Source organism: Micropterus salmoides, unplaced genomic scaffold, assembly GCF_014851395.1.
Source record: "Micropterus salmoides isolate LMB-PRFRI ecotype aquatic unplaced genomic scaffold, ASM1485139v1 Ms_hic_scaffold_2, whole genome shotgun sequence".
Classification (NCBI taxonomy): domain Eukaryota; kingdom Metazoa; phylum Chordata; class Actinopteri; order Centrarchiformes; family Centrarchidae; genus Micropterus; species Micropterus salmoides.
The window spans coordinates 3323636-3341112 of record NW_024041150.1 but is presented as its reverse complement, the minus strand read 5'-3'; the positions used below and the strand labels follow the sequence as shown (position 1 = coordinate 3341112).

Genomic DNA, 17477 nt, shown 5'->3' with positions numbered 1-17477 from the left:
GTTATTGTTGTCTTCGTCCTACTCCTCCTCGACTAACTCTTTCTCTTTGAACTTGTCCTTGGTGTTGTCCCCTGCCTCTCCCTCCTCCTCCCCTTGCTCTCTGTCCATTGTTGGCATCCATTGTTCAAAACAGGTAATTTGACCTTTGACCTGTGTATAGGTCTACTGTACACTAAAGCAGTGATTGGTTAGTGATCAGTTAAGCAGTTAGTGTTTGCACATGTGAGTAGTGGGTGTGTGACCTGGTTAATAAGTGTAGCATTTTGATTGGTTGTGGTTGGAAAAGGAAAGCAGGTCACTTCCTGTTAGATTTTTGTGTCTTAGGTAGAGAATTGTGTGTAGTGTTTTGAAATGTGTTTTATGCAACTGAAAACTGAGTGAAAGGCAGAGAAATAGCTAATGGTTTTGGAGATTTGAGATGAGGTTTTGCTCTTTGAGTGAGAGGTTTCAAAAATTGTGTGACATGTAAAAATTTTGTGTGTAAGCAGTTGCAAAAAAACATAGTTGTGATGTACACTGTGTACATTGTATTTTTGGGGAAAATAAAATATATGTGTTACCGTGTATGTTTTGAGTAGAAAAACAATATTTTCAAATATTTTACAACACACTTATGTATGTACTGTTTGAAGTCAGTGTAACACTGAACAAAAAAAAGGCCCAAGTCATTGTGACGAATGGAGAAGAAGTGTTTTTCCATTGCCATGGTTACTTTCCGTAGAGCGGCTGCCGAGTGCTTGTCTGCTTGTTTGAGTGGGTGATTTTGCAGGCTGATCAACATCCACCCATCCTGTGACCTATGTGCATTCAGAGCCAGTGAGTAACAGACTTTCTAAATAATCTTATTAATAATAAAAAATGTGTTAACGTGAGATAAAATAATTGTCAGCGTTTATTAATTAATTTGTTAACGTCATAATAACATGTCAGCTTGCCCAGCCCTAGCTAAAATAGCACACGACTTCTAAGGGTTTCACTCTAAGTGGCCACGCCCCTAATTATGCAGAACTTTCAGGCTATAATTTAAACAGGTGAGTTATAACAAAGTTCACCCCCTCAAAACTGTCACAAAGGGTGAAATTAGCTATATACACTTAAACCATTTTTGAACCAGGCTGTAAACATGTTCCTTTTTTCAGTAAAGTTGGGCATTTTATTATGGTGGTCACTGGAGATCTGGATTCTCTTCTGCCACTCCATGAATTTCAGTTTTTGGCATTTGTAGGGTTTAGTTTTGAGAACTGGAGGTTGCTGCTTAGGTTGTATTTATCAAGCGTCATGTGACAATTTTGAACATAAATCTAAAATGTCACTGCTGGGACTTCTTGCTCGTAGTTGCAGAAACACCCTTTTACACATCAAATGTATTGCATTCCTCCTTTTGGTAAATGTAGCAGATTAGCGACAATGGTGAAGTCACTTTGTGGATACGCATATACAGGGCAAGATGTCCAAAATGACAGCTTTGCATGGCAGCTATACAATACTGGGTTAGACCAATTACACTGAACTTAATTTGTTCTTCCCTCTCATTCCTTAAATATGATGTTGACATGTAAAAATATAAATATCTGAATGAGTAACAGCTTATTTTTAAGAATATGATTGAAACATCCTAAGAACATGGATGAGACAACATTAAGTGGATTTTGCTGCAGTGCAGTGAAAGCAGGTCACGTTGTTAAACCCTTCTTATGGTTTTGAAGAGTTTTGAGTACTGCTTCTATTTCAAGCCTACAGTCTTCGTCAGCACTTTTAGTTGAGGTGAAGGCAGGCAGTCATATCAGGACCACAACAGATAAATACACCCACAATGCTTTAACAGAAACTGAAATTGTTAATTTTTTTTAAACTCTGGCCAGCAGGAGGCACTAATGCATTTGTGGTTCCTTAGTAGAGGAGGTGTAGAGTAACAGGAACCCACTGCATGTTATCACTTACCATATGTACTGTAGTAGACTGTTTGGATGCAGAGGACAACACATCATACATTAGTGTAGGGAACTGATTCGGGTGGGGTCTCACAGCGTTCAAAGGTAAATTGTGTGACATTACTTTTTTCTTATATGTAGAGATGATAAGACCTGGCAAACAGTCATGAATATGCATGAATACTTTATGACTATATAAAACAGAAAAGACAGCAATTTTTGATTTGATATGATTGTGGGTAAACTATGGTACCCTGCATTTGTGTGAACTTGAAACTCAAAGCTTTAGTGATGTCACTGAACAATGTTAGGTAGATATAAAAAAAACCCTGCTCCCTTCTAATAACTGCAATTTCCCCACTGTGGGACAAATAAAGGTTTTCTTATCTTATCTTTCAAACAACAGGTTTCACTCTGAAGAATGGATGATTACAACAATAACAGCAACATCTATATCAACTACAATGAATACAACTTTGAAAACTATGAGTATTATGATAAATTGTATTCATCATGAATGTGGTGACATGCATAATCATTGCTATCGGCTTTCCTTTACCCTCGTGGCCATCTATGCTCTTTACTCTCTGGTATGTAAACAGATTTATTTATATACTTATTTACTGTCTACGTCATGTGTCTGTCAGACAGTTTTTCTGTCTGTTAAGGATCTTGATCTGGTTTGGAGGCTATAGGTGTCAGCGGGCTGGGACAGAGGATCGTAATGATCTATACATTTATTGGACTATAAACACATGCAGTTTACATGTGTAGCTCCATTTCAGCCTTCTCTTAAACTGTTGAGGTTATCATTTTAGTTACAGATAAACAAAAAATAATAGTCATAGCAAATTGTCCATAATTATTTGGGATGACTGTCATTTTTAATTAAAACAATCAAGGAAATTTTGTAGACATTAATTTTGGATTTTGGTTTTCAACAACTAGAGAACGGATTGCCATAAAGATTATACAGACATTTGTGGATCCCAGAGGTTGAATCATAATAACTCTTGATGATCCCCTGACTTTTCATTAAGCGCCGTCTTCAAAAATGTTCATTTGTCCAACACGTGGGTTTAGTCAGCACCTAACAATGATTTTTCAAATCGATTAATTGAACAAATAATTGTTTCGAGTAGTCGATTAATCTAATAACTAATTTATTTATAATTTTTATTACTCTATTAATTCAACAATTATTTATACAAAATGAATGCCAAAAACATGTCTAATTAATAATATATTTGGTAACCTTTCTATGAAGGTTGGGAGGTAATGCATCCATAAGCCATTATAACAGTTGTTATAATCATTTACAAACATGCATTAGGCTCTATAGCAAAGTTCATAACGTATTATGACCTTTTGATTTAATGTTTTATGCCAGTTTATATCAATGTGCGCCAAGAATCTCTGACCATGTTCCATAGGACATTATAACCATCGACTCTGCCTCGTTATAAATACACTTCAGTCACAATTTAGAATTAGTGATATAAAATGGAATAATAACTTATAATAATGTTTAATGTTATATAGCATGTCTTTCTTTGTTTTAAGTAAAGTGTAAAAATATTATCCCTGTATAAAATATTACAGGTGGACATAATACCATATGAGCTAATTATAAGAACTTATAACACCTATTTGTTTGCTTTAGTAAAGTGACAAAATTTGCGCAGGAAAAACACTTTTATTTATGTTTCTTCACTTTACGAACAAATTTTTAACATTTTGCATTTTAGCACAAAAACACAACTTAATTACATGAAGGAAACTCATTCTCAGGGTTGGTGAAAGATGCTCAAGACTAACTTCCGTTATCATTCAGAACCTGCTTCAGCAGATGCTTTGCTTGCGGTTGAAAGCGTTTTGCTGGTCGCACAGAGTTTACAGTAGCTGACAATGTTCTTTGCATCTTAAGCTGATGATACACAGAGCAACCGTGGGAGCAATCGTGCAGGGCAATGTTTCCGTCAATGATAATGAGTAGGCTAAAGATTACTACAGTAATCCCCTTCCCCCACCACTCCGCCACCCGCCCCGCACCGCCGCTATCCGTTCAAAACATAGTCGGACTTTTAAAAAAACAAACAACAAAAGGCCGGAAATTGAACTTTAACTTACGTGCCCGGGAGCGAGCGAGCGTGAGAGAAAGATTATTTTTATTATTATTTATTCTCCTGTAAATTAGCGGAGAATAAGATGATCCAGCTGTAGCTGTGTGTCTGTCCTCTCTGCTCCACCTGAAGGGGCTGTGAGCTGCACTTTATCAGAATTAGGAGGCGGATTACTAAGTGACCAGTTAGCCTATAGAAATATTAAGGGAGGAAAAAACAAGTTGCTCGAGGCCGGTGCAGCAAAGTGCCTCAATATTAAACTACAGCTTCTTCTTTTGTGCTGCTGTTACTTCTAGCTGAAGGCAGCAGTGATGATGTCTGCAGCAGGGGTGGGTACATCTAATGTAGGACTACTTTGAATTTCGCTACATTTTCCATTCATACCTTATATAACTTAACCAGTCTGTAATCTGCATTTTGCTTCATTAACAGAAATGAGCTCGGGCGCGTGTCACAGTCACAGAGCTGGGCAGATGCAAACATTTAGAAAATCAGGCAATATTTTTGCAGTTTAAGGCATTATGTTATACTAATACAACTGAAATCTAGTGAGCGCACACCATGGCACTGGTGACCCTGTCGGAAAGCCGCCTGCGTCGCTCTCTAACAAGCCGGCGAGTGACACACTTTCACTTTCCATTAACGGCGCGTTTAAAGCGGCATTAGTCTCTGCAGAGCAAATGAAGACTACATAGACACTGTAAGATCTATGTCAGACGATCACTGCATTGATTGAGATATATTAAAAGTGTCCTGTTGTTGAACAGAGCATCGCTTTGGACATTAACCTGTTTCTTTTCTTTAATACACATTGGTTACTATTTGTTTTATAGCGATGTCCCACGGTGAGTCCATAAACAGAATGTCGCCGGTGAAACTGATCTTTCACTCAGCAGCTACAAGATGCACAGAGAGAGAGAGAGAGAGAGAGAGAGAGAGAGAGAGAGAGAGATATGGTGGATAACATAGTTCTGTTGGGTTTTAAGCATGATGCACAGCTTCCTCTGTATGCAGGTTTACCTGCTTCAACAACGAGCTGCTCCGTGTTACTGCCACAATCATTCATGTATTGGCAGCCTGTGCTACTGCAAAGCAAAGCAAGCGGTTTGGTTGGCTACATCAAATGTTGGCTGGGTAGCAAAAGTGATATAGCGGGTGGACCACAGATTGATTGCAAAGTTTATGATGATTTATCCTGTTTGACCTCTCAAAATATCCACTTATTCTGGAAATGTCAGAGAACCCAGTTAGATTCTGAATGTGCAGAACTTTGAACATGAGCAGAAAACCTGCTGAAACAAAGGAGCTGTTAAAGTCCAGGAGTTTATCACTGAATTAAAATGATTTAATTTATTATTGATGAGGTAAAAAGGTGCCACATGCACATTTAAAGAGGTTACCTCAATCAGTCATGCCTGCGTGTGTGTTGATTCAGCAGTGATGATATTAAAAGTTGATCTACAGGAGAAACATATCTGAAAGCTGAGAGCTGCTCGGCATTATATTCTGTTACAGTTTTAGATTTTAAATTGTTTTATTATACCTTTATTAAACCAAAAAACTATTTTGCCAAGAGTGTCCTGGCCAAGGCAGGCAGTAGTACAATTGCACATTTAAGATGGGAATAAATAATCAATTACAAGGTCATTAAATATCAAAATGTTCTTAAATATTCGCCACAATTCAGCAACACCTGAATTTTGTGTGTCCCTTTACATAAATAATTGCCTGTTACGACTGTGTGCTTCTCTGTGCTTTCTCCATGTTTTCTGCCCTAGTTCTGCCTCTGATGTACTTTAGCTGATTGCTGAACAAGGTCCACCTGGCCTTGAAAGGCGGGCTTTAAAAGCTCCTGTGCAAGCATCAGAAGAGAAGGCTCCTTGATTTGGTATTGCAGGTCTTGCTGCATCTCAGCTGGGGCATTTTTGTGTTATGTTGTGTTTTTTGGTGTTAATTTATCATCTAGTTATGTTAATAAATTCCCTTGATTTGGTTGTTTTAAAGGTGTTTATTTGTGTTGAGTTTGGGTCAGTGTTGGGGTGTTGTTCACCCCATGTTGCCACCAAAGGGTGGGGCATAACATTGCCACAATAAATTGATGCAGAAATTGGTGCAGAAAAACACCAGAATGCAGGAAATTAAGTGTTTAACACTCACAATTTTCTGGTTCATGCTGTTGCAGTTTTGTTGTTATATTATAATTAAACGCAAACACAAAATGAGACAGTTAATAGTGTTGTTGTGCCGTATAAGTAGAAGATCTTTACTGTTGCTTTACCGCTTTACAGACTTAACTTTGGGGGGGGGGGGGGATTATTATGTGGAGATATGAAGTTTTATGGGCAGGGCTAAGCCCCCAATGTTTCCAGATCCTAAAAACACCCTTGCTTGCCACTAGCAAGATTGCCCAGCAGCATTGCTCAAAAAGTTTCCCCGTGTATCATCAGCTTAATAGCAGTAGCAACCCTCTCCCTCGTTTCTTCCTTTAGTTTTTGGCTATCAGTGGACGTGAACAACAAAGTCGGGTCCCGCTGAGTCACGTCAAGGATGGTGCGTTCAGTAACGAGTAACGCACTTGCCTTAGTAACTGTAATAATATTACTGTTTTAGAAAAGTAATTAGTTACACTACTTTTTTAGTGGGAAAAGTAATATTACAGCAACGTGTTACTGCCCAACACTGTTGCCGACCATATTACATCAAGTAAGAAGAGGCTCAGATGTTGTCACAGATGAATGGCGAGCCTATGGACAGGCCCTAACAGATGCAGTGGACAATTGGCGACATCGTGGCAACCGCTCCACAAAACCTTTTAAAGAACATTTTAAACTAGCCTAATTGAATGGGAATACTGGTTGGACAGTGGGGATGAGAATGTCTTGGCATGGTGTTTTGCATCAAATAACTAAGTTTTGTTGACGTTTCTGAAAGCCATAGGTATTTGACGCCCTAGGATAACGGACTGCAAAAAACACCTGCAGAAAAGCCTACTTACCTGGTATGCTTCAGTTGACAAAGAAAATTCATTTCTTGAAGATTTATCTTTCTATAAAGCCTCACAGGGCCGCAACCAAATTTAAAACAAGTAAAAACCAAGGAGAGATGTAACACAGAAATATGTTGTCAATATTCAATAGCCATTACTCCGGCTAAATCAGTATATTTTCGCAATCTTTACTCATATTTCAAAATCATCAGAACAAAGACACTGATACTTAAAAGACCAAAGTAAATGTCCTTTCGTTTCAAACTTATGTGTTTATTGCGAGATCTTGTAACTGATGTCTGCTAACATTCAAGTCTCGCGTTGCCAGTAGTCACGTCTCATACAGTTGCAGTTACATCCAGTTTTTTTTTTAAATTTAAATTAAAATGAATGCAGTGAACGTTGTGTGACAGCGAAAACGAGGGTAATTTAAATGTTTCAAATGTTTACTTGCATTTGATATGTTACACGCACCACAAGCTGCGTTGGCGAAAACTACATGTAACAAATTTTAACACTATTTTGGCTGCACTCATCGCTGGTCTGAAACAATTGGCTATAGCCAAGCCGTTAAATTTAGACCACTGATTGCCTCGATTTTGCCGGGTGGGCTAAAAGCAGATTACATGTAGCCTGTCCAAACCAGAGCTAAATCGTGGCTACATGGACCATGTCAATTGAATGACACTTAATATCTTGTAGATATTATTGACATTGCAAAAATAATGGGATATCAACCATATCTCATTTGACTGGGCAAACACCACAATTAATCAGATTAAACCATTTTGACTAAAAGTGGGCTACAATAGCCGGTCTGAGCTAAACCGTGGTTATGCACAGGCCACGTATAGAACATGGGAAAGAGATGAAACAAAAAACATTGTAATTACTGTTGACTTTGCTTACATGATAGAATATCATACACCCTGCAAGTTATTTTGGCAAAAACATCATGTGACCTATTGTGGCTAGAAGAGGGTTACTCTTAGCCGGACTAAATTGGGTCTATAGTTAACTCAGATAGTGAAATGAAGGCTGTTGCTTGCTGAGATGTTACCGCAGTGATTGGCCAGTGTGTCATATCTGATATTTCTGACAGAACAAAGGAGAGTTTGATGAAAGATACATAAATGGCTCTGACTGCAGCTGCTGACAGCAGTCTAAGGTAGACTTCACAACATGTTCACAACTGCTTGTTTACTTTTACCTGCAGGTGAGAAGTGACCACGTTGCTCCGATCTACGTCATCAATCTTCTCTTTACCGACCTCATCCAGCTCTGCTGCATGATCGTTCAGGTGAAACAACCTGAGGATTGGACGATACTTTTCATTTCCTTTTCTATTTACTACTTTGTTCAGATTGCCAGTGTTTACTTCATGGTCTGCGTCTCCCTGGAAAGGTATCTGTCTGTCTATCCAGTATGTGTGGAGCTCCTTCTGTGTCTGAACATTATATTAGTTTATAACTCTGAAGCTCCTCAAAGACTTTGTGTCCATCTTGTGTTACAGGTATTTGGTCATCGCCCACCCGCTGTGGTACCGCTTCAGACGAACCATCAAGACCTCTGTGGCGGTCTGTGTCGTGGTCTGGGTCCTTACTCTTGTCTGTGTCATCCTTTATTATTTCTCTGTTAATCATGTGGTCACAAGAATACTCTTGGCTGTTCTCCTTACCCTTCCCTTCCCACTGTTTATATTCTTCCTGGTTGGGACCCTCAGAGCCCTGTCTGCTTCCGTCTCAGTCCCCTCTGATGATAAACGATGGATTTGGGGAATTTTGGTTCTGTTGCTGCTTATTTACACGCTGCTGTTCCTGCCTACAATCATTTGGTTTCTAGGAGCCCACTTTAACTATACCCTCATCAACCTGTCCCACATGTTTCTTAGGTTGAGTCCTCTTGCGGACTTAGTCCTGTGTGTCTTCATGAGGAAAGGGGCCAGAGACAAGCTTTTGGCCTCTGTGTGTTGCAGAATGGACAGCAATCAGCCGTCAATCAGTATGAATGATGACAACATTTCCACAGTCAGCTTAATGTTGGCAGAGAAAGAGGGAGAGAGAGAAAGGGGAGGAAACAGGAGGAGAAATGTAGATGAACAGAAAGGATAGAGACAAGACAGATATTGGACTTTTTACTTTTTTTGATCACTGATACGCGTTTTTATTTTGTTTATTTTTCTTTGTTATAACTTACGTATTGTCTACCCAAAACTGTGTTTGTTTTGCTTTTTTATTTTTTGTACAAAGAAGAAACAAAACTACAAACTCTTTGTTTATCTTTATTTAAAAGTGTTTTGGTGGTTTAGCGGAAGGCGTGTTGGGTTTTAGGATGTGATTCAGAGCAGGTATTTTACAGCAGCTGTAGTGTGTTTGGTAATCAAATCTTATTCAACAGTAGATGTTGCTTTATATGAAATATCTACAAATCCAATTTAAAATCCATGAGAAACTCATGTTCAACAAATCTCTATTGTCAATATGAACATAACCTGGATCTCTCACACCAAAGGCATGTCTGTTTGCCAGGCTTAGCTGGAACAATAGGTGTCAGATGGTCAGTTTCATCCACTACTCTTTACCAACTTCAGACGTGCTCTATGAATTGCTTTGATTGTGGCTTTAATCTCAGGACTGGGCACATACAGATGCAAACAGGACGTTTTGACGCAGATCAAGTACTCTGACCAGAAAATCAAGTGCTGTCTCACCTGGTCCCTGAACAGCTTTTGTCAGTTGTTGGTACAATACAGTAGCATCCTTTTCTGAGTAGAGGGATCTTAATATTTGTCTGAATTGCTAGGGTGAAGTCTGATTTCCCCTCTAAATAGCTCCTTAGCTTCAGTACAGGTTTCATAGCACGAATCACTGCCCCCATAATTTCCACATCAGGATACCCCTTCCTGAGATCACCGTCGATCATTTGTGTCCAGGCTACTAAAGCTCAAAGTATGTTTTGAGGTTGACTCACCCACATGTATGTCTGTTCTGAAGTCCTATCTGAAACCAGGGGAAGAACCACAGCAGCTGTTCCTAATCAGGGCCGTGCAGAGACCTTTGGAAGAGCAGGTGCTCAAAGTATAAAAGGGGCACATGGAACAAGGATTTAAATAGGGCTGTTCTCGAAATATCGATACAGAAATATATTGTTATGTTGTCCTTGATTATATGCGTATACAGCTTTAAAACACGGTGGGCTGACATAACTTACAGGGAACAGTTGCTGTTGAGGGGTTGCTGGGGATGCTGCTGTTTTTGCTGCTGATACTACTGGAGGTGATCTGTGACTAGAGATATTATAACAAACATAGGAGATATATTAGCTGATGAAACAAATATGTGAACATGACAAGATGTAAAGATTGCTGACAGTATTTGGGACTGGCTCACTATGACTACCCTGCTGTAGTGCTGCAGCTGCTGCCAAGGCTGACTGCTATGAGAAAATAAGAGGGAGACGCTCACAGAGACTGCTGCACACTGAGAGCTGCAGGAAGAGGAAATAAGATACCAGGTTCAAAAGTGTGGGAAATAATCTGGGAAGGAAACAATACTGGGAGAAAGGACGAGGTTAGCCAAGGCAGGGGTAAGAGTGAGACAAATCTATAGACAGGTGTGTGTGTGTGTGTGTGTGTGTGTGTGTAGACAATATTGTGATAATGATTTTATATATTGCATTGTGAATCTGAGATATATTTGGATTTTGATTGACTATATGTCTAATCATAAATCTAAAGTTGTGTGTGTTCTTTCTGTTGGCTCAGAATAACCATGACAGAGCAGCATATCTTAACATTTCGTACCTTTTGTCTGAAATCTATATAGAGCCATTTCTTCTTCACTCTTTACTTTGATGTCAGGATTATTATTTAATTTAGATTGACACTGACACATTATTACATGTATTTCCAGTTATTTAGTTCATAAAATAGGATTTCTGTTAAATCTATTCAAATACTGTTCTGATTTAAATGATTGTTTTAAAAAGGGCTGATAAGTTAGACTATAATTCGGAGGAATAGGTTAAGTGTTTTACCAACCATAATTATTTTAAGGCACACTACGTATTTTATTAAGTTACTGTAAAAATCCTAGTTCAAGTGAAAGGTTTTTAGTGAAATTACATAAAAAATACAATACCTTGCGACGCCCGTGAAACTTTTCTCCCTCAAACAGCAAGAACGAAGTGAACAGAGCACCTATGATTATCTGTGTGCAGAAGTAACGTTAGCTGTCAGAACAGTGTTGGCAGCTAACGTTACTTCTACAGGCGACACACAGCAATACACAACTACTGTGCTGCTCTCTTTGCGTCTTTCTTGTAGCTAAAATACATCCAACAACCCACAACAAGCACGTTGCGGCAAACCCCTCTTACCGGCGGAATCGCAGGTGTCCTGTAGTCAGAGCTGCTGAATCACTAACGGTGTGTGAACAGGAGGGCTCGTCACGGATGAGGTCATCAGGTGAAAGGTCATAATGTGGGTCATTTTATTTACTGCAAAATTATTATTAATTCATTTTACTAATATCTTGATTCGGCAGGTCTTCACAAATTAATTAACTAATTAAATTTGTCATTGACAAAAGGGCACTTTGGGCGTCAAAGGGCAAAAGGGCAGGTGCTCAAGCACCCATTGCACCCCCCTCTGCACGTGCATGTTCCTAATGGAGTCTCTACCTCTGTGTTGAATCCCCCTGTCCGGCACAGTCTCCAAGGCTGCCTTTTGCTCCAGCCTCGTGGTCACGGTGTGCTGTCTCCTCATTGCCATCCCAACACAGGCTGTGTCGAACAGGCTGCCTCTCCCTTGTCGTCATTGACCTCAGCTAAAGCGGAAAATGCAGCTCCCTCACTGTCGGTCTCTTGCAGGGTGTCAAGTGTGTTGTTCAAATCGAAAAGCACTGACATGCCTACGTCTTCCTTCTCTAAAAGCTCTTCACCTTCATAAAACTTTACAATGTGCTCAACCAGTGCACATCAATTTTTGTTTTTAATGTCCTCACAGTCTCTGCCAGCAATTTTCTAGTACTCACAGACTCGTTGTAGTTCTTTTACAGTCATTCCAAGAAATTTCTTTTCACTTTCCAAAAGTAAATGTACTCCTAGCAAATGACAGTTGGACTTAACTTCCCGTAGGTCATAGCTAAAGCAAGAAGCAGGCAAACGTTAAGATGGCCAATACTGAGCGAAACATGTTTAGTAACCTCAGTTTAGTTGGGCCTTGTTTTTAAAGCTAAAGTTTATGATGAATGGCAAAGCAGCTGCCTGTGTGGTAAACAATGTTTACTATCCTCTCTCACGGGTGGATAGTTTTTTCATGCACTGGTTTTAGATTTTGGTTCTACTCCTCCTTGCTTCTTTAGTGGGGGAAAAAGGTTCTTAATACACATTTAGTGGTTTATTTTACCACAGTTTGTCTGTGTGCATCTGTAAATTTCTCCTAAAAGTTAGAATTCTACCACCACATGTCCAGTCGCTGTCTGCACCATACGATCCCTGGTACTGTATGAAAGTTCTTTCTCTGCTGCAGAAAGCTGTTGGATCCAAATAGCCTATGGTAAATTCCTTTGTACAAGTAACGAATTGCAAAAGTGCAGGAGCGAATTTAAGCTAAGAGTGAAATCTCATTGTCACATGGTGTACTTTGACGCTTCCTGATTTAGCTTTCCGCTGGTGGCTCTGTTAGTTTCTGTGTGTGTTGAGACATGCTGTTACTCATTTATCACTTCTGTGTTTTAGATAGTATATAGTGGTGTTGTTGAGGATTTAATTTGATATTGGCTCTGTAAAAAATTATCAATAAAAAGGTGTAGAATTTTACAATACATATTTTTACAGACTGTTTTCTCAAAATGGGTTTTTCCTCATACTCTGAGCCTAAAATTTCCCCTTCAGTACTTACATACACCGAACTTTCCAGTCGTCTTCCTACCTATATTGTCTGAATTACAGAACATTTTATTCCCCAAAACAGGTCAAAAATAGTTTTTAATGCCCGTTAACAGGATTTATGAAATAATAAAAAGAAATATCCAAAATCCCCTCTGTAACAATATTTGAGTATAATGTGTCAAAATACAGCAATCATTTTAAACCTGACTTAATCCAGTGTTGAGATTTTTGTTGAAATAGATGTAAATTAGCACATATTTTGTTAGATACTGCCTCTAGGCTAGTTATCATTACACTGTATATCTTAAATAAATATTTGTTAATTCACTAATATGCTAAATAAGCCTATAAATAAAAAAAATTTTTGAAAGTCCAACCCTCACAGTGTCTGCTTAGAGAAATTTTGGTCCTTGATGACCCCTGATCTAAACCAAAGCTGGCAACCTTGCTTTATGTGCCTTTCTTCTCCTTCTTCCTGTTTACTAACACCACACACAAACGCAACGTGACATCTGCAGCTAGCCTGACCTGTGACCCACCATTTTAAATGACAAATAAATGCAGGTCTTCATTAGATGCCTGGTCTGGTTTTTATAAAAGTTCTTTGGATGTATAAAGCCTCTGAAACCCCGCTGGGGTCGCTCACTTTAGCTGCTTCTAAGCTGCTCAGATCGTGCATAAAAATATTATTGCTACACATCGTTAGATTGGTTAGATTCTCCACAATTCAATCGTTCAGTTCATTTAAAGGTTACCTTTGAAGCGCTCGTTGTGTGTCCGTTCCTTGATCATTTATATTCCTTTAGTCTGTAAGGGTCCACCGATCAAAAGAATCAGTACAGCTACAGTACAACCAAATCGTGAATCCATCACTTTCTGTCTGCTAACTTCTGCCACACTTCCCCAGTCCTGCACCCTGTTGTTGGATATGTTTGTTTTCATTACATTGCTGCCTACAAAATAAAAGTGCATAAGCTGTCTGTCGGAGCTTGATCAAACAAATTAGTGTATTTGATATTATTTGGTATAAAAAATTTTATACTAGTAATATTCATACTGTTTGAAATAAATAAACTGTTTTTATAGTAGTTTCAGTTTTGTGCAAAAGGAATTAAAGGCCTGTCCCACATATATGTATGGTTAATTCAGTGATTTTAGCAAATAAAAGCCCAGGGTATTAATCAAAGTTTTACGGTATGTGGTACTGCATTAAACTGATTCTCATCGTATTTGTCAGGGCTCAAATCTTGGACCAATTTTGTTCTCCAAATATACTGTATGTTCCCCTTGGGTGATGTGATCCATAGACATGGAATTTCTTCCATTGTTATGTGGATGACACATAGTTGTACAAACCTTTTAAGCACACTGACCTCAGTATGCTGAGTTTCTGTTTTGGTACTGCAGTATCTCTCCCTCATCCCTGTTTTTTGCACCACGCCAGCCAGAAACTCAGTCACTACAACATCATTCATTTCGAAATAAACCATGTTTAATTGCGCCAAATCTGCGCTTTTGGGTCCAGAATCCCTCACATTATGACATAACAATCTGGCCCAAGCTTGGACCCAGCATACTAACCAGGCTTTCTCTAACCAGAAGCAACCTTTTGGATATCATGAGCAGATTCTTAAACCAGATCACTTAATTATCATCATCTCTCCTTGTTGCATGTGTGAGTGGCAGCAGAAAGCACACAAATAGAAGAAGCAGCAGAGGCAAAACAGACAGCACATTTTTCAACAGAAAACAGATAGATTGAAAATTGAATGGTTGTCTTGACAGCAGTTAACTATATGATCATATCTATACAGGGAGTATTATGATGTTTATGGTTCAGCTCTACATGTTTCATTGGTCAGACCAACAGGTTTGAAGTGGAAAGATCTGGGTCCTTAAGCAGTCAGAGAAGTCACACTAACTGATCACAGACAGAACAGAAAACAGGTTCCGTTCTACAGGAAATATACGGTTGTTTCACAGCCGTGAAACAGGAAAGAGCTAACCAATGTGTGTCTTTATCTGATGTACCATTAACACCAACAGCTTGTTTGCCGGAAACCACCAGGGGCGTTTCCAGGCTCTTCAAACATTAATTCTTTAATTAAAGTATTTTTTGCCAGCAGGTGCCTTTGTATGTATTTCATTATAGATCATTAGTTGGTGTCACTGTATTGTATAACTTTGGTTGTACTTTCTGGAATGAATTACTGTAAATAAGCTCTATTAAAAGAAACAAAAAATCTGGATCTCACTCATTTCTAAACCCTGGTTATGGCCCTGAATAGCACACTAGCTTGAATTTACTTGTACAATAAGCATCCCACAGATGAAGTTTGCTCTCTCAAACCAGATTTTCAAGCACGCTAACAAACCACATGCTGTTTCACAGGAAATTCACAGTAAACCACCCAAAGTGTGTTAATGTCAATGAGATGTCACAGCACAACTTACTTGCAGAAACCACAACAGAAAGTGATGTAGGAAGAAAAAGCAGCATGACAGACAGCAGCTTGTATTGTTAAATAAAATGTTTGGTATGGACCAGATGGTAAGGCAAGTTTATGAAAATATCTGCTTCCATCTCATGCTTATAAGTTAAAGCATTGTAAAGACAATGCCTCACAAAGAGGGATGTGTCAAGCAATAAACAGTGGGGGTGGCCAAACAAAACAAACTCTTCACTACAAAGTCTATTGTTTATCTACCACACCACCTTGTTCTCCTTCTGTCAGGGAGAGGGTCTGAAAAAGGTAGGCAGTGGACCCAAACCACTGTAAGGCATATGGGAGTGATTGTGGTTGCCCTTAGAAGGGAAAACTGCAACATCACTGTCACACAGGTGGACAGGACTGTCCAAGGTCCTCCTGACACCTGAGAAAGTGGTGAAGGTAACCGAGGGGGGCACGTGGATACATGCCGACCACTGTAAACGGATCCCTGGGACAATAGACGACAGCAGTCAGCCTGAAAAACACCTGAGAACATGGGCCCATGCATGTTACAAGCAACATCCCAGAATGTGCCACTTGAAATGGTAGTACGAAACCTTAAAGTCTTCCGGTGTAATATAATTGACCCTTCAGATTGATTGACAGGCTCAACCCAGCATGAAAGTATTCATCAGAAGGAGGAATGCAATCAATTTGATGTACATTATGTACAATGTAAATCTCTCTGAAGTACTGTAAATTGTTTAATCACAATTCTTGAAAACCTTAATCAGGATTCCATAACTGTGCTATTTGAGCTCAAGCTGTGCTGACTTGAGTGAATAATATTGAATGTTAGTGCTTTCTAAATAGGCAATGAGAAATGAAAAGATTTGCATGTGGAGTTTAGAGAAATGAATGTGCTCTTTGAAAATTGAAGTCATGGTTTTGATATTTTAGTCCAAAAGCCTGGCTATAGTGTTTAAGCAATTGAGAAAAACTCGAGGGCTTGGACGTGAGCACTTCAACACTCTGCCTATGGCCCCGGTTCCAGTCTCCACAACATGCCAAATCAAAATGAATGCCATGAATTTCTACAATTTCTTCATCAGAATATGCAAGTAATAGAGTTCAAAATGTAGTCAGGATGCTTTGTATTGCTCCTCTGTAAAAGGAAATAAGACCTTGTCATTGGGATTTTGCCTTCTTGAGTTTCCTTAAGAAATACAGCCGTCTCTGAGCTTTATTTGACAGGATGGAGATGTGAGATGACCATGTCTGTTAAAAAGGCCAGCAGCATATCGAACCTCAAGATTACAAGATCATGGAGAGATCTGAGAGTTCCAGTTATTAGTCTAATTAAGTTAGAAAGAGTGTTGACACCTTTTGTTTCCGACTGTAAGTACTTTAAGCCTCATACTAATATAGTTTCAGAGCAAGTGAGTATCTACAGTGCTAGTTCTATATGTGTAGAGCCTGTGCTTAATGTGATTACATTCAATGCGCCTTTTTATAATTAATAGCTGCCTAGCTGTCCACTGTTTTCTTTAGTGGGATAATTTAGTGTGTAAAGCAATTAGTTGGCACCACAGTGGTCTGATGGAGCCAGCTTGTGGCTGTTCTAAGTATAGCAGTGTTTATTTATTTATTTTTTTCTTATTTAGTTCTTTATAATGAAGGTTTAATGGGTTGTAATATGTTTCCTTACTCAGTATATTATTCCTCATTTCAGAACCACACGTTTTGGCAATTTGGCAATAAAGAAGTCTTAACTGGAAATTCTGGACTTCTTTGTGACTTGACTTGACTCGTCACTTCAGTAGTGGGTGGTGATTTCCTGAACCCAAGTATTGTGAGAAGCTACATTCAGCACATCTCTTTCTTTCAATGTCAGTGTCTTCTGATGCAAATTCCCAGGAACCTAAAACCTTCACCTGTTCCACCTCAGCTCCACTGTTGTAAGGTACATTTGACTTCATGCTTAACGTGATGCATGTTGGACTTTTGGCAGCACTGCATAACATCACCATGTTACATGATATTAGAAGCTCGCAGGAGCAAGATGGCTGCAGTTTCCTGAGTCCGGCAACAACAGTTGCTTTTCTCCAGCTGC

The 17477-nt window shown here is 39.1% G+C and overlaps 1 pseudogene; it reads left to right on the top strand.

Moving 5' to 3' along the window:
* The first annotated feature begins 2444 nt into the window (after nt 1–2444).
* LOC119913361 lies at nt 2445–10347 on the top strand (annotated as a pseudogene).
* The last annotated feature ends 7130 nt before the right edge of the window (nt 10348–17477 follow it).